This window comes from Amphiura filiformis, chromosome 15 (assembly GCF_039555335.1).
Source record: "Amphiura filiformis chromosome 15, Afil_fr2py, whole genome shotgun sequence".
Classification (NCBI taxonomy): domain Eukaryota; kingdom Metazoa; phylum Echinodermata; class Ophiuroidea; order Amphilepidida; family Amphiuridae; genus Amphiura; species Amphiura filiformis.
In genome coordinates this window covers 34,893,697-34,918,996 of record NC_092642.1, presented here as the reverse complement: position 1 = coordinate 34,918,996, position 25,300 = coordinate 34,893,697, and the positions used below count along the sequence as shown (strand labels likewise).

The following is a 25,300-nucleotide window of genomic DNA, read 5'->3' as shown; positions in this document are numbered from 1 at the left end:
TGCGATCTTGCTACCAAAAGGAGTAATGTTTTCCCTCTGTACGAACGCATGAGGGGAAAGCGCATTTTTGTTTTTCACACTTTTCTAGCAATGTCCTAGAAGGCTTTTGATTAAAACATGCGTATGAAAGGTGTACACACACACAACACCCACTATGCGGGTAGAACCTTGTTTTGAGATGGCCTTGCAAAGGGTCAACAGATAATCATTTTGAAACAGGTCGCCGAGGGGGGGGGGTGAGGATGCGTTCAGGGTTTCATTTCTGAATTACTGATGGGGTGTGGGGGGTAGAAGTGGAACAGCATTTTGGGAACAGGGTTACATGGGGAGGGCAAATGATAAAAACTTTCTGCAGAGGTCAAAAATACTGTGCAAGCCATGATTTAAGCGATTAAAAATGGGTATGAGCATGAGATATTAGTAGTGCTTTCTGTGGTGGGTTTGACCTTGAATTTGGAATATTTATACATTTTCAGGGATATATCTTCGATAGGGAGGGAAAGCTGTGGTCTTATGATACTAATATAAGAGACAAGTGTGGGGGAGGGGTAAGCCAACACTTTGCTGGGAGTCTGAGGGTTAATATAGAACCTTGCAGTTTAATTTTCAGTTATAATATGATTTCAATAAGATTCTTCCAATTATAGATAGGAAGTTCTGATAGCCACTTATGTTCAGCCCAGGAGCAGACTTGTTACAATACGTGGGAAACGCTAATTAGATTCGGCTATGCCAGATAAAATATGTACACACCCCTGTGGAAGACATGACCTTAATCCTCCACACAGGGAGTGTGACTTTCAAATGGAGTTACTAAAATGAGCGACTCCATTTGAAATCTACACCCCCTATGTAGGAGATTAAGGTCATGTCTTTTGTAGGGGGTATGGATTTCAACTGGAATAGCCTGTACTGTTGCACTTGTTTATGGTGACGCTGGGTGTTAACCACCTAGCTCATAGTGCATGTTTTAAACCATTTGATTTGAATAAATGACATGGGAGGCACTTGACTTTAGAAGTGACAGGGGTGTGCAGACACTTGATTCAAATCTAGGGATCCTACGATGAGAGTTTTAACAACAAAAATGGGGGGGGGGGGGGGGGGAAAATTGGGTAATTGGGTGATTCGCCCCTAAACATGGGGGTCATTCAGTGAGATTTTGGGCCCAAAACAGTGCCAAATACAATTATTTGCCAAAAAAGAAGTCTAAATTAAAAAAAATTACAAACTTCTGGTCATTTTATTTTATAGAGGAAAAGAGGGTCATTTGGTGGGAGCTTAAACCCTACCAAATTTAGAATGGAACCCCCCCAAAAAAACCCCACATTGTTTCATAACATTACAAATTTAGACTCATTTTGTCAAATTTCCATGATTACGTGTTAAAACCATGTCCTTTTTGTTCTATTTTGTCTGTAGTCAATTGATGTTCAATTTAATCAAATATTTGCCCGTCTGCTACGTGCATTCCATGCAGAAATCTGCTAGTTTTCCATGCGTATGGAGGTTAATATTAAAACGGTGTATGGGCTATGTCTCTGTATTAGTCGTAAATTGTTTGATTTTCACAGCTTTTTTCCATTGCAAAAATTAAACAGTTTAATATTTTTTTGCTGCAAGAAACTTTCACACATTCATAATTATCTACCATAAAATCTCTTTATAAAAATATAATTTCGAGTATTTGCGAAGGACACACAAACTTGTTACAAAATTTGACTAATTTTGTCATACAGGTATGCCCAAGCAACAGAGATATTTATCAATGCCTGGCAGTGACGATTATTTAAGCTTCAATGGCAACATAGCAGTTCCCTTCTTGGAATACCGGGGACAAGCTCTTACAATTCAATTACATAGACTTATGGGTCATTGACCATCAGTAACAGGATAAGGACGAAAGGAGTGTGTGTTTTTCCTCACTAAATAGCGTAGTTGTAAATGAATAAAAATGAAATCGCCAACTTCAAATTGCAGTTTTATTATCCCAAGGGTATAAAAAGGTTTGATTGACCTTATCTGTCCGAAATTTAGAATAATGTTCTCTAAGCCTCGGAATTGCACTGCACTAGCTTCCAGCGAAGTACCGCATTCTCTTGGTCTGATAGAAAGCGAGCAGCATGTTAATGAGCGACATACGCAGAACTTTCATTAGAGCCGCTCTGCGTCAACCAAAGCTTTTACACTTAATCGGCCAATCAGATTACCGGTCTGATGGTAACCCCAATTCCGTGTTTTATGTTGTGTGTTCTCTGCCACGAAGAACGAGGGGGTATTCAAAAGTTTTTGAAATCACCCAGAAGTGAAAGAGCAATATCGATGAAATTTTGTCAGTGTATTCACTGGTCCTTATGTACATTATGGTCCAAAAATGGTCTCATAAGTATGTTTACTTTCTTTAGAAGTGGCGCTAGATGGGCAGTAGGCGCATAACCTTTTCATGATAAGATCCTCCACTTTCTTGAGTTTCTTCACTGTGGCCGCATCATCCGTAAGTGATGGACGCCCACTTCTTGGCTCATCTGTGAGGGACATGTGGCCAGTTTGGAAATTCCTTTTTCAAAAAGCAATTGTGCCATATGATGGGCAATCATCACCGTAGATAGCTTTCATTTCATCATAGATTTTCTGAGCATTGTAGGCCTAACCCTTCAAATGCAGGAACTTAATCACGCTGCGTGCCTCAATTTTCTCCATCTTGCAGGTTATGCGCCTACTGCCCATCTAGCACCACCTGTAAAGAAAGTAAACATACTTATGAGACCATTTTTGGACCATAATGTACATAAGGACCAGTAATTACACTGACAAAATTTCATCGATATAGCTCCTTCACTTCTGGGTGATTTCAAAAACTTTTGAATACCCCCTCGTATAAAGTAGGACACATGGTAAAAAAATGGTGGTAGTATCCTTTTAATGGATGAATAATGTAACTTTGGTCAGAAAAACATCAGAATTGATGGACTCGGCTGTACCTCGTGCATTAGTTACAAGTTTGTCCATCCTCGGACACAGTAGGCTGTTCCAGTTGAAATCCATACACCCCCTAGTGACTTTTAAATGGGATTACTTGAATGGGTGACTCCATTTGAAAACTACATCCATTTGTGGAAGATTTAAGATCATGTCTTCCATAGGGGGTGTGGATTTCAACTCGAATAGCCCATTATTCATGCATAAAAGACGCTGCATCGCAAATCACCCCAGGGGTATATAAACTTGATGATTCTCTACGTTTTGGTATGGAAAATATAATACACTTTTTGAAGTTACGGAAGAAAAAAATAAACCTTTCACCATAAGCTTTAAAAGTTACCTTTTCAGAGTCTGAATAAAGCAGGGGCGTAGCTTGCGGCGCCATCAGGCGTCTTCATTCAGTGTAGTGATTACTCTCCTCCGGTCACCCGGTGGGTGGTCAAGTGACAGCAGATCGTCATAGATGGCGGGCAGGTCATATCCGGCATCCCTGTTGAGTGTAGGTCTTTGGGTCTTGATCTCCAAGGCTTCTCTGATTTTCTGGTTCCAAAAATTATCCTCCCTTCCGATCACTACGTCGCTGCTCTATTCAGACTCTGAAAAGGTAACTTTTTAAGCTTATATCAATATGACAGAGTCCAATATCAGTCTACATGTTGCTTAACCTTTCCCGGGGGGGGGGTACTCAGTACAAATGACCATACGGGGACGTGCCGCAAATATGGGTAGCATTTTCAGCCTTTTGGTATATCAATGGCCCCTTTTCAAAGCCTATTTTGGTATATGAATGGGTCCTTTTTTCAAGATTTTCTCAATTTTTTCGGAAAATAGCCCAATTTTTCCCTAATCTAGCCAAAATTTTCAGAATTTTCCCAAAATTTTGGTAAAATTTGTAAAAACTAAGACAGTTTGGGTTAAATTCGGCCGAAAATGTTGACTTTTGGTATATGAATGGGTCCAAATTTCTTGAAAAATTGGTATATTTATGGGTCCACTTTCAAATTCTCAGCGGCACGTCCCTACCAAAACCAAACTTGAGTACCCCGGGAATCTTTCACCCATTGAAAAAATATGTCAAGTTACAGAAATTTAAACATCTCTTAAAAATTAAGGTATGGAAAAGAATATATACTTCTGCATTGCCTGTGAGTCCATAAGTCAAAGACATGCCTTTCACTAGTCTATGCTACAAACCATGTAACTTTATTATCTATAGGGAGAGAAACTACTGGGTACCACTGTGACTCGCTGCTTAACCTTTGTGGCTTGATGTCGCGGCTTCGCTGCTCTGTCGTGCCTTTGGTGCTTCGCTTGCGGCTCTCCCCTCAATTGCAAGTAGTCTTTGATAAAGACTAGCATTTCACCCACTCAGTTCCTTTTCTACCATTGCATTTTTTCTTGACCAGACTTAAGGGATCTGTTTTGAGCGTTTCGACAGTATATTTTGTGGGACATGAGAGCACATCAGACATATCGAATTGCATTTAATCATTTGCCATAAAATGTGTATTACATTGCAAATTTCAAAAAATCAAAATTATTTGATATCAGAAGGACATTCTCCGTATTCGGAATGCAATTCGATATGTCTGATGTGCTCTAATGTCCCACAATAAATACTGTCCAAATGTTCATACCCCATCCCTTAAAGAAAGGAACAAATCTTTGCATTATCACATTATCTTTTCCAACAAAATCTTGAATTTCAGTGCAAATTCATAAATAAACAAATGTTTGCTATATTCTTGAGAGATTAGGTTGTCATGGCATTTTAATAATAAAAAAAGAGCATTGTAAATGATTAAAATGATTTTATTGGGATTATGAGTAGAAATATACGAGCTCTCATCTAATGTCAAAATCTCTATTTTGAAGAGGTATAGTGGGGACGAGGCTGATGTTGTCGATCAAGTCATCCACCTTATGCAGGAAAAATCTGCCTATAAATAAGTTGCAAGAAAACTGATATCGCATTCTTTCAGATCCTACATGATCAGATGATGCATCATTACTGGATGGCTTTACCCCAGAACTGTAGGATTAAATCTAATCTATTCATTTTATTTCACATGCTGCAGGAGTATTTCTGAATGGGAGAGATTTAAACTAATTTATTTACATGTGTGTCAATGTTCTACCGGAACTGGCATGTTTTGTTTTAAAAGAAATGAAAATATTATAGAAAAAATATGAAGTTATCACATAATTTCTGGACAAACTTTTTTTCTCATTTCAAAGGTTATATTTGGTATGTTTTTTTGCAAGTAATTTGCTATACTGTTTGTTTGTGGGAGATATAGAGGTACATTGTAATGACCTGCAACCTTGGACCTTGATCAGACTTTTTCCACCTAAATGGTGACACCTGCAACGGAGGACATCCTCTGTTGCTGGAGTCAGCTCATAATGCAAAGCAGCATATAACTCATCTATACATGGTATGTAAACAGTGTGGTATGTCCGATGTGTGTCCTCGATTGGTCGGTTAATTTTGGTCTGTGGCTGTCAGTGATGTCCACTGTTTATTGGGTATTATCTGGAACAAAAAAGGTCCACGGTTGTAGGTCTTATACAAGTGTGTGTGACTACAATGCATGTGCTCTACAGGAAACAAACTTGTTGTTTAATAATTTCTGGGTATATTTCATTTTCTTTACCTAATTTACATTATTATTCCAATTGCATGCTGAAATTGTACTGAAAGGGGTGCACAAACATGTTGCAGTTACAAGAAACCCACAGAGGATATTTATTTGGGAAGGGAAGCATATATTTTTTATAAGATTGAAAATGGTACGTGTAGTATGTGTGTTCATCTCCTAGAACACATTGTGGTGGGAGAACTATTTTAAGCATATAGTTTTGGGCAGCTCCTACTGACGACAGAATTTGTCAGAGGAGGCTTAAAGGCATTCCTACAATGCACTATGATTGGGAAATTTGATCAATATAACCTAATTTTAAAGGCAAAGTCCCCATTGCCACACACACAAAATGGTCATTTTAAAACTGCAGCCAACGAGCTAATAGTTGAGACTTAGGACTGATATTTGATTTTCTTACAGGAAACATTCATATTGTCCTACTGCATTAATTTTATTCCTAAGTCTCGATGTTTTGAATGTTAAATAATAGGATGAAAACACCAGATATTTGCACACAATTCCAATGGAAGGTATGATCAACTATACCCCATGTGTACAAAAGCCAGACATACAAGGTCAGAAACCCCATTGGGTTGTGGGAATGTCTTTAAACATCCTCTGAGAATTTGTCAAGTGTAACGGTTTACCTTGTGGGTATTCGGCACCATGCACTGTAAATCACTGCCTGTAAGGCTTCATCTATTATGTATAAGAATATCTGGAACAGAATCTTCTTTGGAATAACCCAAATGTCACAATGTAGACATGGTATGTTGTCAAAATAATGAGATACCGGTAGCATTTAATTTCCATCAAATGACAATCTCGATCAATTTACTATGTATAACGGAATAAAACATAATATCGTACATGAGATTGCATGGAGGAAATTTAAGAAATAACTGGTGGCATTTTAGAGGATTTTTTTTGCTGTTGCTTGTCTGGTAGAATGCCATGGTTAGGAAACTGACATAGCATGGATTTTTCTTTTTCTGTGGCATCATTTCTTTTGTTTCCTTATCAGTTGTATAAGACAGGTCCTCAGGTAGGGGATTGACGAAAAAATAGCTGCCAAATTAATAGCTGCCTTGCGTGGGTTCTGATATGCACTTTCTTTTATAGAGGCAGGCACAATGTGTCTTTTTATGATATATTTTATTTTGTTTACCTAATGTCAATAATTATTTAACCCTAATTTCTTGCTGAAAAGGTACTGAAAGGGGTTCACTAAATATGTTGCAGTTACAAAAAGCCCATAGAGGTTATTTATTTGGGAAGGGATACTTAAAAGATTGAAAATGGTACGTGTAGTATGTGTGTTCATCTCGTAGAAAACATAGTGGTGGAAGAGCTATTTTAAGCATAGTGTTTTGGGCAGCTCGTACTGACGACAGAATTTGTCAAGTGTAACGGTTTACCTTGTGGGTTTTCGGCACCATGCACTGTAAATCACTGCCTGTAAGGCTTCATCTATTATGTATAAGAATATCTGGAACAGAATCTTCTTTGGAATAACCCAAATGTCACAATGTAGACATGGTATGTTGTCAAAATAATGAGATACCGGTAGCATTTAATTTCCATCAAATGACAATCTCGATCAATTCTCTATAATATAACAGAATAAAACATAATATCGTACATGAGATTGCATGGAGGAAATTTAAGAAATAACTGGTGGCATTTTAGAGGATTTTTTTTGCTGTTGCTTGTCTGGTAGAATGCCACGGTTAGGAAACTGACATAGCATGGATTTTTCTTTTTCTGTGGCATCATTTCTTTTGTTTCCTTATCAGTTGTGTGAGACAGGTCCTCCGGTAGGGGATTGACTTGCGAAAATAGCTGCCAAATTAATGGCTGCCTAATGTGCATTATGATGTGCATTTTCATGGAGGAAATTTAAGAAATAACTGGTGGCATTTTAGAGGATTTTTTTTTTGCTGCTGCTTGTCTGGTTGAATGCCACGGTTAGGAAACTGACATAGCATGGATTTTTGTTTTTCTGTGGCATCATTTCTTTTGTTTCCTTATCAGTTGTGTGAGACAGGTCCTCGGGTAGGGGATTGACGAGTGAAAATAGCTGCCAAATTAATAGCTGTCTGGTGTGGGTTTTTATATGCACTTTCCTTATTGAAACAAACAAAATGTAACACAATTTATTCATTCAATTCTGATACCATATTTGTATATACAAAAAAGACACAATTTCCCTCCCAATACCAGAATTTCCCTCCAAACACCAACATTACCTGGGAAGGAGCTACTCAAAGTTTATCCCCCGGTTAGTCACTCCTGGGTCCCACTAACGTTTGAACCAGGGACTTCATGCACAAGAGGCAGATTCCCTAACCACTGTATTCCTCTCTACATTTTTGTCTTGCCCAAGGAGCCTTGGTCTGAAACCATACAGTGCTGGATGTAACCACCAGTGTGTCCAGGATCTGTTCCTGCAGGGGCTCAGAGGGGCTTTCAGAGTTATGTGGGGGGCTTAATGGCTAAAATCGCCAAAAAACGGCTGATTTTACTTGATTTTTATTTAAGTGCAGGGGGGCTTCAGCCCCCAAAGCACACCCCTGGACACGCCACTGGTAACAGATACGCCATCTTTGACATAGAACATGCACAGATAAGGCACTTTTTTTGCCCCTTGTACCAGGGCCGTAGCAAGGTTGAAAAATGTGGGGCGGCCATCACAAATGTGGGGCGGCCAAACTACGAATATATGCCCAAATTGAAATAAAGATATAAAGAAAACATATAACAAATGCTCAAAAAGTGGGGCGGCCATGGCATCCCCGGCCGCCCCGCTTGCTACGGCCCTGCCTTGTACAAGCAAGGGGGAAGAGCCTCACAAACTCATATCTTATATATACATAAATTGAATAGGCAACGTGAAGTGCCGGGAACCAGTGTAATTTTTTTACTTCGAGTTGTGGTTTTATGTTTTTTAATAACGTTTCATGATAACACCTATTTCCATTTTCTACTCCCGATTATGTGATACGGAATACTTATGGCTTTAGCATACGCACTGTGATTTGATCAGGTACATAGCTACATTGATTTAGTATAAAGTCCATTGTAGTATTGCCAACCACAGGTGGCAGCATTGTAAGTAAACATACATGAGGCTTTTCAGGCTATCCTGGGGTCATAGGGGCAAAGTGTTATATTTCACCGTGCACTGCGTGCAGATACTGTAAAAGTGGACATTTTCGTATGATTAATTTTTCATGCTTTGCCAATTTTTAACATTTTTTTAAAATTTCTTAAATTTGTGATTCTAAGTTTCCTTTATTGACCTATAAACAAAAGGAATATATTTGTGCGTTGTTATTTTTGCGACAAAAGCTTGGAACGTGACAAGCGTGAAAATAAATGTAGTGCAAAAATGTCTACTTTTACAGTATTGGAACTATCTGTGATTTCACAAGTTACCCGCAGTCATCCATGGAGTGGTTCATCAACCAGGGTTGCCAAACCAATAATTTGGTAGCCCAATTGGGCGACTTTTGAAGATTTCCCCCACCACTTTTGTATATAGAAACCAATGTGGTTAAGAAAAAAATTGGGCGACTTTTCAATATCGGCTCCGACTTCCTGTAGTAAGTTTCATATCCCATAGAAACCAATGGCCAAGATAAAAATTGGGCGAATCATGAATTAATTTGCTGAACATTTTTGCCAACCCTGTCATCAACTCACATATCTACTACCTCACGCCTGGTATGGACTCATCTTGCTGGCCACACCAAGTCTTCATATTATTATAGCAGATTTAGTTACAGGTTCGGATCCACACCTTGGTTGTATGTTATATCATACGAGCAGCACCACAATGTTAGTATAGTTGTTGAACCAAGCAGTGCGTATGTGTGGTTCATGCATTTTCATTTAGTATGTGTTGGTCGTGTATTTCATTTATCGTGTGTAGTATGATGGATGTGCTTTGCTCATTGTGTTGTAGTGAGGTACCAGGAAGTGAGTACATTATTCATTGTAGATCTTTATTTCAGTCTATTATGAAAGTAAGTAAACTAGCTGAGTAGTTGAAGATAGTTACAGATAGTTGACTATGACCTTTGATCACTTATTTTTACCATTCCATCTACTGTCAAGCAATCAAGTTAGCTCAATCAATAAGGCGTTCGACTATGGTGCGAGAGGTTGCGGGTTCAAACCCTGGCGGTGCCTTACGCTCTCGTGGAAAAATTGAGTTAGCTTGAAATTTCCCTGGACAAGGAACTTACTGCTAATTGTCTCGTTGTAACCCATACAAAACTCAGGGAGCTGATCCTGGTTGCGAAGGTTATTCGTGGAATGTCTAGGGTGTGCGCTCTTGAAGCAGCAAAGTCCTTGAATTTATGGAATGATGTGGGGCCGTAGTGGTCAGCGACAACCTGTAAAGTGTGCTGAGGCTTGTGGATCAACGTCTAGGCGTTGTGCCTGTGCGTAGTGCACTATAAATCACTGCGCTTTTTTTAAAACTAAAAGTGTCGCCATAATCTGGATCAAAATGACATCATGATGCTTATTGACTGATATTTAACATGACAGTGGCCAGCCTGCCAATTTTATGTATTCCTGTCATATTCCTCTGTCTGATAATTTTGCATTTTTGAAAAGAAATTAAATTGATTTCTAGATGTTATTGGGGAACAGTCTTGTTTTGAGCTCACAGAGACTTATTACTTTTAGAATGTAGCATATGTCACAGGCATTTATTTTGCCTGTCCCAGGAGTAAACTGCCTGTCTTAAATGACGGGTGGACAGGTGGCTAGCTAACACCCTGGTGCAAAGATGTTTATGTCTCATATCCCTGATTATATCAAAGGAGGAGGAGGGGGATTTTGGCAAGGCAGAAAGAGAAAGCGGCAAGTAATTTTGAAGTAAGAATTCTGAGAATCTACCCTTATCTGTAGTGCCACATGCACACGTGCCTATTCCCCAGCGACTTGACATGATTATATCCGCCAATCAGGTCTTCATATACTCACACACATTCTCTTCATGTGTAAAGAATCAACAACATGCATAATTTTGCAGACACATTTAGCCTAAACCATGCACTTTTATTGCATTTAATCAAATATTCACACTGCTCAACAGGCATGTGTAGCTGCACACAGAGAGATCCGGTTTGGTTTGATTAACCCTAACTAGCCTAACCAGAGTACTACAAAATACTACAGACAACTTCACTGTGCGTGCGTGCATCCCACGGGTAAGACCCGTGGCTATATGTGTCGGCGACTAAGTGCTCGGGTTCACATCCCACCCAGAGCAAACAACTTTTTTTGTTTGTTTTCTCTCTTTATTCCTCCCTTCTTTTCCTTCCAGTCGCCAAAAAGCCCTTCGCGTGTTAGGGTTAAATTTGTCAGCAATTCCTATAAACAGCCTAGGATTTAGACATGGCCTAGAAATGGTAGACTTTTAACCTTTTCTAATGTCTCCTAGTCATGCTTGTATGTTTTATCTGCAATGCCAAATGTTTCGCTCTCAGATACACATGATGTGTCACATATGTGCTTTAGCTTTGACATAATATTGCCCTACTTATTGCTTGTTAATTTCCTTTTGTCTGTAATATGGGTTGCAGATGTTTAGAAACATGCCGATTTAATGAATTTTATTTATAGATTTTTATCCAGGTAAATTGTACTGTAAGATTGTTAAACTATAGAGATATGAATAAATAGGGCCCATGCTTCGTGCTTGCAACTGCCTGTGTAGCAGTTGAGACTGGATTCAGATTTTCCTTTCATGTGACCTAAAGGGGGTTTTCTGCAAAATCCGTTTTGTAAATGGATTTTACTATCCTACAAGAAACTGACAATTTAATATTTCCGAGTTCCGACTGATTTTGCTTGATCGCATCACATATTAAGGTTTTTTTTAGTGTAGTGCCTATATGTAGACAAGCATTATATTATCTGAATATTGTAAGGGCATGCAACCTTTTCTAACATATTCTGTCGGTCGGACATCCGGGCTATCTCTAGTCTCGGGCCCAAACTGCATGTGGCTCACGGTTTGTTGCGTACAACAGAAACCGGCTGTGAAGGAGGCTACATAGCGATGTTGCTGGAGTGGCATTCAATTTCTGAAAAAACGACACTCGACCATGGAATTTAATTTTAAGTTTGTCAGTATATAAACGGTAAATCAAGTAAGTTTCTTTCACTCTGAAGACTTAGAGACGGTTGTTTGATTCCACTGACTATTTGCGATCTAAATTTACATAACACCAATGACAGAAATCATCAACAAAAATCGAATCACGGACTTGTTTTCACTCGAACATCATCAACCGGAAGTGACGTGAAATGGACCGACAGAATACCTGAAATAGCATTCCACTAATGCGGTATAAAATCACTATAATCCACTTGGCATGTCTGCCTCCAATATAGTGTGTTCGTTTCCATTTACAGAGTGTCCCTGAAAGAACTAGATTGGCGGAAACTAATTTATGGGTATTTTAATTCCCGAAATTATACAGAATTAAATAGTTGATGTGCTTGAGGAACAAAACAGCTATCACATGCTTTTTGAATTTTGACAATTGACCATTCCATTCTTGAAATATTAAAATTTTATTAAAATACCTCATTTTCAATCTGTTCCACTGATTCAAATAATTATAAGTAATATCAGTAATATCAGCCGGGGGGCACATCAAAAATTTTTGGTGGGTATGCTCCCCCGGAATTTTGAGGTGGTGGGTCTTTGGGAGCTGACGGCGTACCGGTAAAAGGGGGTCTTTCGGAGCTGCGAACCGGGCTGTGAACAAGTAAAATGAGGTCTTTTGGAGCTGCGAAAAGTCAAAATCAAGGGTCTTTCTTGGCTTTTTGGTTGAAAATCCCCTGAAAAAACAAGAAATATGAGGAATGAGCAATTTTTGGGTCTTTTAAAGCTGAAATTATCAAAATCAAGGGTTTTTCGGTGCTTTATTTTGGTCAAATATAGGGGTCTTTCAGAGCTGCGAAACCCAAAAGGGGGTCTTTCGGGGAGCATACCCGTATGGTCATTTGTGTTGAGTGCCCCCGGAATATCAGCACTGTAATTGTTACCTGATCCCGGCCCCTGATAAAGATCATTGATTGGTATTTGAATCCGTGGAACGGTTTGAAAATGTGGTATTTTTGTCTAATTATTTTATTTCAAGTATGGGGCAATCAACCACATTAGCTATTTAGTTATGTTTGATCCGAGCATCAAAATACACAAAAATACAGTTTTTGACAATACAGTTCTTTTAGGGACAGCCTGTAGTTCTATAATGCCACAATTCTCATGAGGAAAGTGGAGAAGCGAGTGTATTTATGTTGATCTTGCAATAACAGGGATTTTGCATGTGGCACAGAAAACACATATAATTCAAAAATCTGATTTTTGGATTTTCCATAACAATATACTGATGTCCCAAGTGATATGATGTGTCCTGAAGTAGCACTACATTGGGGAAAGATTCATTTTCATGTATTTTAGGTTTGATCGTTCCTTGACATTGCTAAAAAAAAGTTAGGGGTGACAAATTTGCATTTTCCTTCATGAGCACATGCATTATTAAACCCTAACTCTTGTAAAAACACAAAGCAAAAGCACCAGCAATTGCATGCATCCCACGTAATGCGATGATGCAATCACTCTAAGTTGTAATTAATTATACTCATGGCTTTTTTGGTCAGGCCAGCCAAACACCCAGGCTAGCAGTTGGTGATGGAGTGCTTTGCACGCAAGGGGTTTAGGGTTCGAATCCCGATGGTAACAAACAACTTCTTTGGTCATCTTCTCTATTATTTTTGTTCCTTCTTTCCTTTCCGATAGAGTTCTTATTAGGGTTAAGACAGTTCAAAAGAAAAAAAAAATCATATTATCCCAAGGGTCAGTCACTATAGTAAATTAGTAGGTGTATGACTTGCTCTGATGATGACAATTGTTTATTATAAATTGTTAAAGCATTTATAAATGTCCACCACCACAGCTTTATTAAGATCAGGTTAACAATAATGCCCCAGTTGGCGAGGGGAAGGAAAGAAGGGAGGAAGGAAGAAAGAAGAGAAAACTTCTCGGGAGCGGTTTCTACCTTGCTGGGGGGTGTAGCTTGACTGGCCAAGCTTTCGGCCGCCATATGATTGTTCGCATGATGACACAATCGCATCACATGTTTGTTTTGTTGTTTAGTTTTGTTCGTCATGCATTTTCCTATACTTTTTTTTTTTTTTTTTCTCGCACACATGAGAATGGACACAGCAAATTAATACATGGCTAAAAGGAAACATTTATGAGGACAAGAATACCAGAAAACTTGGTATAATGGGTTGAATGATTAAGAATGACATTTACTAACTCAAATCTGAGAAGTTAAAGGATTCCTTTTGTCTATTTCAGTTGAAATCCATACACCCCCTATGGAAGACATAACCTTAATATCCCACACAGGGAGTGTAGATTTCAAATGGAGTCACACATTCGGGAAGCCCCATTTGAAATTCACACTCCCTGTGTAGAAGATTAAGGTCATGTTTTCCATAGGGGGTGTATGGATTTCAACTGAAATAGCACATTTTGAAATTTAATGTCAAACTTTTCAAGCACAATAAATAATGTACTGTTATGATGAGTCATATGTTGAAGTGCATTCAATGATAATTCTCAAGCCATCACATATAGTTCTTCTCAGCCGGAATTTGATAGTGACATCACTGCGTGTTTCGGGTTGCGTAGCCTTAAATCACTAGTGCCTTTCTCGGAATCACTACATAATACGCTTGTGTGTAAAGGCAATGTAATTAAAACTCTCTTCCAAACGCTTATGATGTTGCTACCAAACTATAAAGGTGAGAAGAACTATAGATGAATTTCCTGGCAATTAGGAATACTTAAAAAAAATAAAACCCTTACTATTGTTTGCCTTATGTGTTGCATTCCAAGATGAAATTTAGTTTGCTTTTGTGGAAAAGATAGCGCATGAGTCGTGCACTCAGCATAGGTTTATGTTACACAACCACGTTCAAGGAGTTGCAACACATAAGAGAAAAATGGGATAATACAAGCCTAGCAGTGATATGCATGGTTATGATATCAAGTCCCTGTATTACTCTATTTAAATTGAATATGAACCGCAAGAGAGTGCAACTAGCAGCCAGTGTTAATGCGTCTTGCCTCCAATATCACCATCTCCTTGCCCTTGCACTATGGACCACAATAGCCTCATCCCAGTGGCATAGTCCAATAACCTCAATTACATAATCATAGTCCAAAATTTGACCTCAAGTTGCAGAGTATGAGTTTTTGTACCCAAATGTTCAAAGGTCATTCAATGAATGTACAAATGTATTGGGGTTTACGAACTGTGCCCCTGATAGATGAGCATGTTGTGGATCGTAGTGTTGCTTGTTGAAGCTGATGGAACATAATTATAAGGGAATAGATGATTTGATGCCAACTGCATGGACAGGGAAAGTGGGAGTGCATAACTTTACTTTTTGTGGTAAAATTTCTTAAATTTTGGGGCACATTTAGTCAGCATTTTGACCAACTAAGTAAGATCTTCGTGTGTCTTAAGAATTACTTAGAGGTTAATAACTGCGCATCGGTTATTTGGAGGCATTGTGAAAAATCTAAACATTTTGCCTTTGGAACCGAGGAATATCCCGGCGCCCGAGGGATATTCCGAGGTCCAAAGCAAAATGTTTAGATTTTTCACATGCCTCTATAACTCGATGCAAAGTTATTAACCTCATTCATAACTTTCGTCACTTTGATCTTTTAACTTTACAAAATAACACAAAATTTTCCTCAAAAGTTTGTAAAAATAAACAATTTTACATCTTCCCTTTCCCAAAATCGATCAGGCTAAAACAAAGCGACCAATAACAAAAGTGCGTATCAGAATCTGTGCAAATATGGTAGCGCCGCAATCCAAATCTGACAGCCAGCGCAGCAAGCAGTTCGTTGGACGCTTTGTCTGGCGCACGCAGAAGTCAATTGTGTGCGACATTGGAACAATTACGCATTTTGCGGTCAATTGTGAGATATTAATGACCTCGATTTGCGTTCGCGTTTTCACAAATAAGAAAATATGATTGGATCGCACGCATCGCGTTTATTAATGAGGTTATGAATGAATCTTAGAAACATGGGCGTAACATTTTAGATCCTCGGGGGCCATGGACAAGGAACAGTGCAGGGCCCATTTAACATCTCTTTTATCAGCCTATCGGGGCCCCTGAACCCTCTGGGGCCCCTGGACTTTGTCCACCCTGTTCACCCGCTTATTACGCCCCTACTTAGAAGTGATGTTTCTCCCTTATGCTAAGTCAGCTTGATTTCAATGAAACTCTTGAGGTTGAGGTCAAAGATCATATGGCATGGGGTCACTTGAGGTCATTGCTGGAAATGTGCCATTCACCCCGATTTGATCAAAATGCATTTGACACAACGGATAATTGTAGTTTGATATAATTGAAGTGTGGTGATGAATAATTAAAATGAAAAATGTGCAAATTACTTCCTTTATTTTTGATCATATAGTGACCGTACAGCATGAACGAGCCGTAAATTCCCTAAATCGTATTCCGAGTTACAGTGTAAAATGTGTACGAAGGTCGTATTCATTGGTAACTAAGACCCCGTTTACACAGAGCCTGAAGTCGACTTTAGTCGACTTTGAACTCGACTTCATTTGTGTGTAAACAGGGTCGTCGCATTTTGAACTTCGACTTCAGAAGTCGACTTGAATGATGACCGGAGCAACATTTATCGAATTCAAAGTCAACTTCAAAGTCGACTTTTGCAGTGTAAACGAACACGTAATTAGAAGTCGACTTCATAATGGTAATTTGAAACATGAGCAAGTGATGGCATAAAATTTTAATTCACAATTGGTTTTGAAGTCGGCTACCGTGTAAACACCCGTCAAGAAATAATTTATGCTAATCCTTAGTCGCAATCTGAATTCGATGTCGCAATTGAAGTCGACTTCTCTCTGTGTAAACGGGGTCTAAATCTGGCGCGACATCTATCTCATTTTATAGTCAAACACCAATCAATAATCCTATTGTGGAAGTGGATAATAAGCTTCTACCTCAGATGGCTTTAGAATTTTTAATAGCTCTGGTCTTTGTTTGCTTTGGCTAAATCCGGTTCAAGTGGTGGGTTACCAGGCATTGTATTTTGTATAGGTATGTATAACCAACAATGACCAATGACAGAACTTTCTTGAACCTCTTTGACTTGCGGATGATTTGAAATGACCGCCAATTATGACTATTTGATATTTATTGCCAGCAATGTGGAAAATGAGACCATTTTGTTGAAGGAGCAAAGTTTAACAAACCATAACCCCGCTTCTGGACTATCGTTTGAAGTCAAATGATATACCATTTTAAAGCTTATGATGTATATTTTTTAACCACGAAATAAAACAAAATTGACCGGGGGCCGACTTTACGGCTGATTCGTGGTGTCCAGTCACATATATCATATCAGCCACTGAATTTGCGCACATTGCCGCATATATCTCATCGAGTCATCGTCCTTGCCATTACTTGCTGAGGGTGGCAAAACTTATTAATAGAATCAGTGCATTGAGGCTACTTCACTATCTGTGGTCAAATTGTGCTTGCGGGTGTTCATTCCTGCGTTTAATTTGGGGGGGGGGAATTAGATTTCTTTGTCAATTTTGAGCTTTTATTTTAACCTTGGGCTGCCTTGTGATCACTGTGCATCAATCGGCTGTTCCAGTTGAAATCCATACACCCTCTATGGAAGACATTTAGTGTGAATTTCAAACAGGGTAATGCCTGAATGGGTGACTCTATTTGAAATCTACACTCCCTGTATGGGAGATTAAGGTCATGTCTTCCACAGTGGGTGTATGGATTTCGACTGGAATAGCCAATATACAAATATGTAGATCTTCTCACATATCTTAGAAATTATGATCCTCTGTTATGTAGAGTTGGCTGACAGTGGCGGTGTTACCGGGGGGGGTTCAACCTGAATAGCCCATTGATGCACAATGACACCCAGTTTGTTCCCCACCACTTTTGAGGCAGAAACCCCTAAATCACACAAATTTCTACTTTTTGCAGGAATTTTGTGCAAAATTGGTTGATTTTGCCCCCACCTGAAATTCACTTCCCCGAAAAATATTCCTGGTGCTGCCACCATTTGACAAATCTTTGATTTGATTTCACCTCCCTCCTGTTTGTTCATGGTGCAGGTGTGTTGGTGAATACGGAAAATGAAACAAAAGTTGTGAATTACCGCCTTTCTTTTCAATCATACGTCGTAGTGACAAAATACTTTTTGGTCCCCAGTTGATGAGGCATTTAGTAGCAGCTCCCTAGCAACGCAGTCAACTCGACTCTTGAATTTGCAATGTATGAAGCGTGTTCTGGAACATGATATTGAGATGCTTAGACAACTTGTTTGAAAATAGATCGTAAGGATGTACTTGATGTTATTGAGACATGTCAACGGCATCAGGAATATCAGGTACAGGCTGTATCAAAATGATTTGTACCTATCAATTTTGATGTTTGTTGACAAGCCTACATCTTCCAAATGTAACATTGGATACACTTGGAATGTCATACATTTGTGACTCGATCTGGTCCATGGAAGCCAAAGGCAGCAAAGTGCTACCGACAAGGGGGGTTAAGGGGGTGTGTTACTCGGGCCTGTGGTCCGTAGAGGGCCCGTAAAAATAAAGAAAGCATTAATTGGCCCATAAAAGCAAAAAGGGGCTGTGCTTTCATTTTATCCTCGGGCCGTAATGACTCTCAGCGGCACTGGGAGTAAACAAACAATAAAATAAATAAGAAAATACACATCACAAAACTTCAGAGCTTTAGAACCAAGTATGCGACCTTTGGTGTTTTCAGTATAGCCTAATGTTTGTGTAAGGTAGTAACTCAATTTAAAAAATTCCTCCTTTGGCCCCATGGAGTAGATTGTGTCACATTTATCTACTAATTATATGGACCATGTGTTGAATTTTTATGTGTCAGAATCATCCATTATCAATGGAAACTAATGTGTACCAATCATTTTGATACAGCTTGTATTCGGTATTCAAGTAGCAGATGCAATCGTATATAATACAAGATTTTACACAATTTTGAAAGATGAGACTTTTAGGTTAATCACTACTTCTGAAGGTCGTGGTAATCTGCGAAGCAAGATGAAATAATGTAGGCGTCATGAAATATTGACTAGAAATATGTTGTCTATGCCATTGTGATAGTTACGATGTGAAAAATGGCTTTTGCCTGCTTTAAAAGGGCATTTCGTGATCCACAGCCTCATCCCCCCACATTTCTCAAAAAAAGTTGAGATTTTTATACCACTGGATACCTCTGGCTACATAATGTTTATGTAACAAAAATTTCTTGCAGATTATTTTGATTAGCAAAAATATCTCTAAATTTAAATTTCGTTCTGGTATACCAGAACGAAATTACAACAGTGGCCTATGGAGCAGTGTAATACACTAAATCATGCATAACTCGCAAACACAAAATCGCTCTCAACTGAAATTTTGGGAATAAGCTTTTTTCGGGGATATCTACTGGAAAGTGTCATAAAAAGAGGATGCTAGGATCATGGAATCCTCCTTTTATATGTTTCATATATCATTATGGATTTGACATGTTTTTTATCATTTTGGTTTGGTATTGATTAATTTCAAATGAATAAATATCCACGTTTATCATGTTTTTTGTCGATTGCTTTCTGGTTCTATTCAGACAGAAATGACTGAAAGTTGAACAACATTTGTATTTCCTTTGTCATATGGTCAAATCTGTAAGAAAGATAATGCAATTGGATTGGACTTAACTTTTATGATGATTAAAAATATCACACTATATCAAGGTTAACATTGGGGCTATACATGTATGTATGTATAAATTTTGGCACAGGGTGGAATGGTCATTCTCATTTTTTTTTGCTTCATTTTTTTCTAAAATAAAGTATAGGGAATGTTTGATAAAAAATCCTAGAGAAAGTGAACACTGGAATAGCATGCGCAGTATTTGGGGTGGGGGGGGCTTTTGGGCGCCAGCCCACGGGGTAAAAAAGCAGGGGCGGCCAAAATGAAGGGCGGCGGAAGAAGAAGAAGCGGCAAAAACAGGGGCGGCATAAACGAAGGGGCGGCAAAAAGAATTAGTAATTAAAAAAGGGCGGAAAAATTTGATAAAGCATAACATTTTTTGAAAAAATGGTACTATACATCAAATCAAAATGTGGTGCTGTTAGGGCGCTTGCGCCTGAAACCATTTTTTTTTTTTTGCTCTTCACTTTTTCAAACGACCGAGAAAAAATTTGGGTCAACCTTTTCGGGCTGTTGAGGAAGGGGCGGCACAAATTGAATTTTCTTCAGCCCCCCGGGGTTGGGGCGGCCACGGTACGCCACTGAATAGTGATGAGGAAGTTCCCCTTTAACAAAATCAAACAATCCTCCTTTAAGCTTACAGATAGAGGCCATATTGGAAGAACACCATGAACTGAATCGTGAACTGTTATTGAGAATGAATTATACAAAATGATTTGCAAATCAATTGGGACAAGTCTTTGTTTTCTATGTTGTATGGGTTACTCAAAGTAACAAGAAGAGAACTGAGAAGTTGCCAGATACCAGGTGGTCCAGTTCTCATATTTAATAGAAACTAATACATCTTGATTTATGAAGCAGAGAAGAGAATCGGAATATAGCTTTAGTTTCCCCTGATAATATCGCCGATGGGGGGTTTTGGTAAGTAGGGATGTGAGACTGGGATTCTACAAACAAATTCAGACAATATATACCAAATTTGATGATAAAGAGACCTAAAAATAGTAATTATCTGGACTTTCAGATGACAGTAACTCTAAAAACAACCCTGGCAACTAACTTTATTTCATATGACCCTTAAGTCCGATTCAGACTCGACATCGTAGTGTGATGCAATGCTATAAAAACTGAAATCTGAGCCAGGTTTTTATGAGCTTGTTGGCGGTGAAAATTCTCGCCTTGCGATGGAAATTTCGGTCCGCGATGGAGTTCGATTTTGTTCAACTTTATCGTATCGTGCTGGGATATCGCAGCCGTGGATGGTTGTGATTGGCTGCTGGAAAATCAAGGTCGGCAGAATGACCTTTTATGCAGACCCCACATCCCACCATCATGTGATTGAGTCTGAATCAAACTTGACAACTTTGGATTGGGATAGCCTAGTTTTGGCACATTGCAGTTTGGCACATAAGTTGGATGTTTCCCTTTTAAAACTAAAATGCTATTATTATAAAGTTGATGAATAATTCTGATGAATCTGTGCCAAATTTAATAAGAATTTACACAACAATCACTTACAATGTAGTAACATTTCAATCTACTTCGATTTGGCATCTAATCAAATTTTTTTGTGTGGTTACTTTTTTTAAATATTTCTATGGACAATTAGGCAGTTATATGTACATAAACTTATCCAGGGCCATACCCAGAAATCTTAAACCTCCAAGTGCAAAGTGGCAAATATAGCCCTAAAATAGGCCAAAATTGGCCGATCTTGCATGCTATAGACTTAGAATCCAGGGTTTGTGTGCACCTTAAAACAGGCCTGGATACACCAGTGTTATGGTTAAGTCATATGATGCGAAAAGTTAATGATCAAAGTTAATGCCAAATGCTAGTTGCATTCTAAACACTGTCTGGTACTGTCATCCACAAACCAAGTATTTATTTATTTTTTTACAAGACCTGAGTAGAGACACCTGATATTGAATCAATTATCATTTTAACATACTTAGTAATGATTGTGTCTAGGTAGGAACCTTGATAGAGAGATACAGGCAGCCATTGGGTTTCTTAAAGTGATGATATCGCACAATGGGGTTATTTTGCTGTTAAAGGGGGTCATCAGATATTTTCTTGTGTTTTGCACCTAACATTGAGGTATGTTCCAAGTTTTTACTTAAATTACACTACCAATTTAAATATTTGAAGCAGAAATGTGTTTCACAACAGACCATAAAACAGTATGGTGACCAACATAGGGATGAAGCAATTACTTTTTTGTTCATATTCATATCATCTAAAAAACTTACTTCAGGCCAAAAATTTCAATGGAAAAAATATAAGCTTTCTTCTGATGCCAAAATCTCCATTTTGTTTAGAGTGGAGTGGAGGGGGAGTTGAGGCTGTTGATTTGGTCACCTCTTTCAGTTGTTTAAAACTTTGAGATTGCCCTTCACACCTTAACATTAACACTGAAATTATTACTCTAATCCTAGCCTTAAATCCTGACCCTCAAAACTTTAACCCCGTTAATCCTAACCCAATACAAAGGATAATATATAATTATGCCAACAATTCTATCATACAAATTAAAATTAGTCAGTGAAGGGGAAACCTGTAGTAGATCAAAGATAAAGAAACTAACATCACTTGACATTCTGTGGAGAGAGCTCATCTGTATTGGTGTAAAATTGAAAATGTTCCAGAGTGCCTTAAGGGCTGGGGTATGAGCGTTAGGACAGTATTTATTTTGGGACATTAGAGCACATCAGACATATCGATTGCATTCTGAATACGAAGAATGTCATTCTGATATCAAATAATTTTGATTTTTTGAAATTAGCAATTTAATACACATTTTATAGCAAATCATTTAAAATTGATATTTATGATATTTAACAGTACTTGATGTAAACTTTATGAATCTGATGATTTATACTTAAAGTGTATGTAGGTGGGATGAAAAGCCGACGATCAATTGAAAATTTTGACCTTTTCAGATTGAAGATATGGATTTTTTTCCCAAAACACCAAAAAAATTAGGTCTTTTTGGAAAAAATCCATATCTTCAATACGATAGGTCAAAATTTTCAATTGATCGTCGGCTTTTCCTACCTGCTACATACACTTTAAGAATATCTCATTAGATTTATATAATTTACTTCGAGGACTGTTATATATCAAAAATTTGAAAAATATCAAATTTTTATAATTTGTCATAAAATTTGTATAATATTGTGATTTTCAAAAAATGAAAATTATTTGATATCAGAAAGACATGCTTTGTATTCAGAATGCAATTCGATATGTCTGAGGTGCTCTCATGTCCCACAAAAAATACTGTCGAAACGCAATAAACGCTCATTTTAGATCCCTTAAGCTGAAAATTAAGAGGCCCAAACCATATACCAAATGTATAAGCTTAATTAATTGGACCATTCTTTTTAACAAATCAAATTTAGCCCAGTACTATAATCACCCCAGAATGGCCTCATTGTGATGACGATCCTGGTATTATATTTATAAGAGAAACAGTCGTGCTTCTCCCTCGTATCCGATCCTCTCATATAAGGCGGCCTAATGTAATTATACACCATGATTAGAACATGTCAAATCACGGTGTAAAGAAACACCTTGCTACGTTGTTAGGTGATATTGTATGTTTCTCCTTGGTATGTCGCGTAGGTGTGAAGAACATTTTTTTTGTCTTTTCGTCGGCTGCATTTCGGCTTCAATGTTTGTTTATCCTTTTAAATCAAATCATCGTCTTAAAGGAAACTGGTGTGATTATCTGGTGTGTCATATTGTGCATCGGTCTTATAAAATGGCAAGTGTTCCGTTTTCACGGAAACAAAAACACAGAATTGGATTTTATTGGAGTAGAAAAGGGAAAACACAGAAAATGCAATTTTTGTCAAATTAAGTTTATTCACACTAAAAAATTGGCTATTTTAAATGTACATTCAGCAAAAGGCCCAAGCAAACGTCACCTTTTACTGATATTTTCTTCAATCCCTTTATTTATTTGCCTTTACGGCCAATAACAATGATATTATAGGCCTAGTTACCATGATGTTGTTTACATAGTATTTCTAGAACCTAACTTAATTTAATGGGCAGATTTCCCTGGAATCTTCAAGTATTTGAAAATGGAATAGAACACAGAATTTGACTTTCAGAAAACAGAAAACCTGCCACTCCAGCCTTTTACAAATCAGCTTTGGTTAAAGTTACATCCACTGATTGCACATGGTGAAATGTGCAGGTTGTCTTCATTTTCCTGATTTTTTTTGATTTTTTTAAAATTTTAATATATTTTTTATTTATGGCACCTTTGTTCATGTGGTAAGTCTGTATTAATTATAAGAATGACCTCTATTGATTGAACATATCTAGCCAAGTGTATTTCCATTGCTTAAAAACCATGTCATTAATAGTTGAAAAATTAATTTTTGGAAATTTTCCATGTAAATCAAGGCTAAGTGTACTGTGACTGGCCACTAGATGATGTAATAGACCTGTGGCTATAAAAATCTTGTTATGACCTACTTACGGCTTAATAGATCAACTCTTGCCAAGTCACTTCACATCAAAACGTTTGTCTACAGTAAATCGGCAATAGCAAAAAAGCAAATCCCTTGCACTTAAAAAACTTGGCCATCCGTCCAGCCATCCCATCAGCGGAATGTCTACAGGCCTCTGACAATTGCTACAACATGTAATGGTAGTGTCAGGCTGACATTACTACAGCTTGTTGCCATACACCCTAGGGTCTTTACTGCCATTAGACTGTCTTTAATTTGGTGTATGTTGTTTGTACAGAGGCTGTGTACAGGTTGCATTACATACACGCACCTGAAGGGATTTTTTGGCTCACAGCTTCCGTACTTAAAAATCAACACATTTGCGTATGTACTTTACTTGCTTGAGCTTTGCTTTGAAGATTCGGTAGTTTGATATATTGTGTGAACATTTTCTTTTAATTGGCATTTGGTTGACTTCTGGAAGGTATATTTAATGGTTGTAATTGTTAAGAGAAAAAAAACCCATGTAGTAACAGATAATACACATTTCAATTTCACAGAACCTTATTGGGAAATTTGCTGTTTTCAAAACATGTCATTAATAGTTGAAAAATTAATTTACGGACATTTTCCAAATTTCAACTAAGGCTAGTTTAGGCCACTAGATAATGTAATAGACCTGTGGCTATAAAAATCCTGTTATGACCTACTTATGGCTTAATAGATCAACTCTTGCCAAGTCACTTCACTTCAAAACGTTTGTCTACAGTAAATTGGCAATTGCAAAAAAGCAAATCCCCTTGCACTTAAAAAAATTGGCCATCCAGCCATCCATCCCATCAGCGATATGTCTACAGGCCTCTGACAATTGCTACAACATGTAATGGTAGTGTCAGGCTGACATTACTGCAGCTTGTTGCCATACACCCTAGGGTCTTTACTGCCATTAGTCTGTCTTTAATTTGGTGTATGTTGTTAGTATACAAGAGGATGTGTACAGGTTGCATTACATACACTAACCTGAAGGGATTTTTTGGGTCACAGCTTCCGTACTTAAAAATCAACACATTTGCGTATGTACTTTACTTGCTTGAGCTTTGCTTTGAAGATTGGGTAGTTGATATATTGTGTGAACATTTTCTTTTAATCAGCATTTGGCAGACTTCTGTAATGTAGGTATATTTAATGGTTGTAATTGTTAATAGAAAAAGAATACCAATGTAACAACAGATAAACACCTGTTCATTAGCGTGAAACCTTGCCTCTTGTGATTTTAATTATCATCATTATTAGGAAATTTGCTATTAGAGTCATGCGGTAGCATGACCAGCAAGTTTAAAAAAACGACTGATAAAGAAGA

At 38.0% G+C, this 25,300-nt stretch overlaps 1 protein-coding gene across 2 annotated transcripts in view; it reads left to right on the top strand.

Annotated features, from left to right (window-relative positions):
- LOC140171562 (PDZ domain-containing protein MAGIX-like) overlaps window positions 1-25,300 on the top strand; it is a 195,468-nt gene that overhangs the window by 103,688 nt on the left and 66,480 nt on the right. The window lies entirely within an intron of this gene.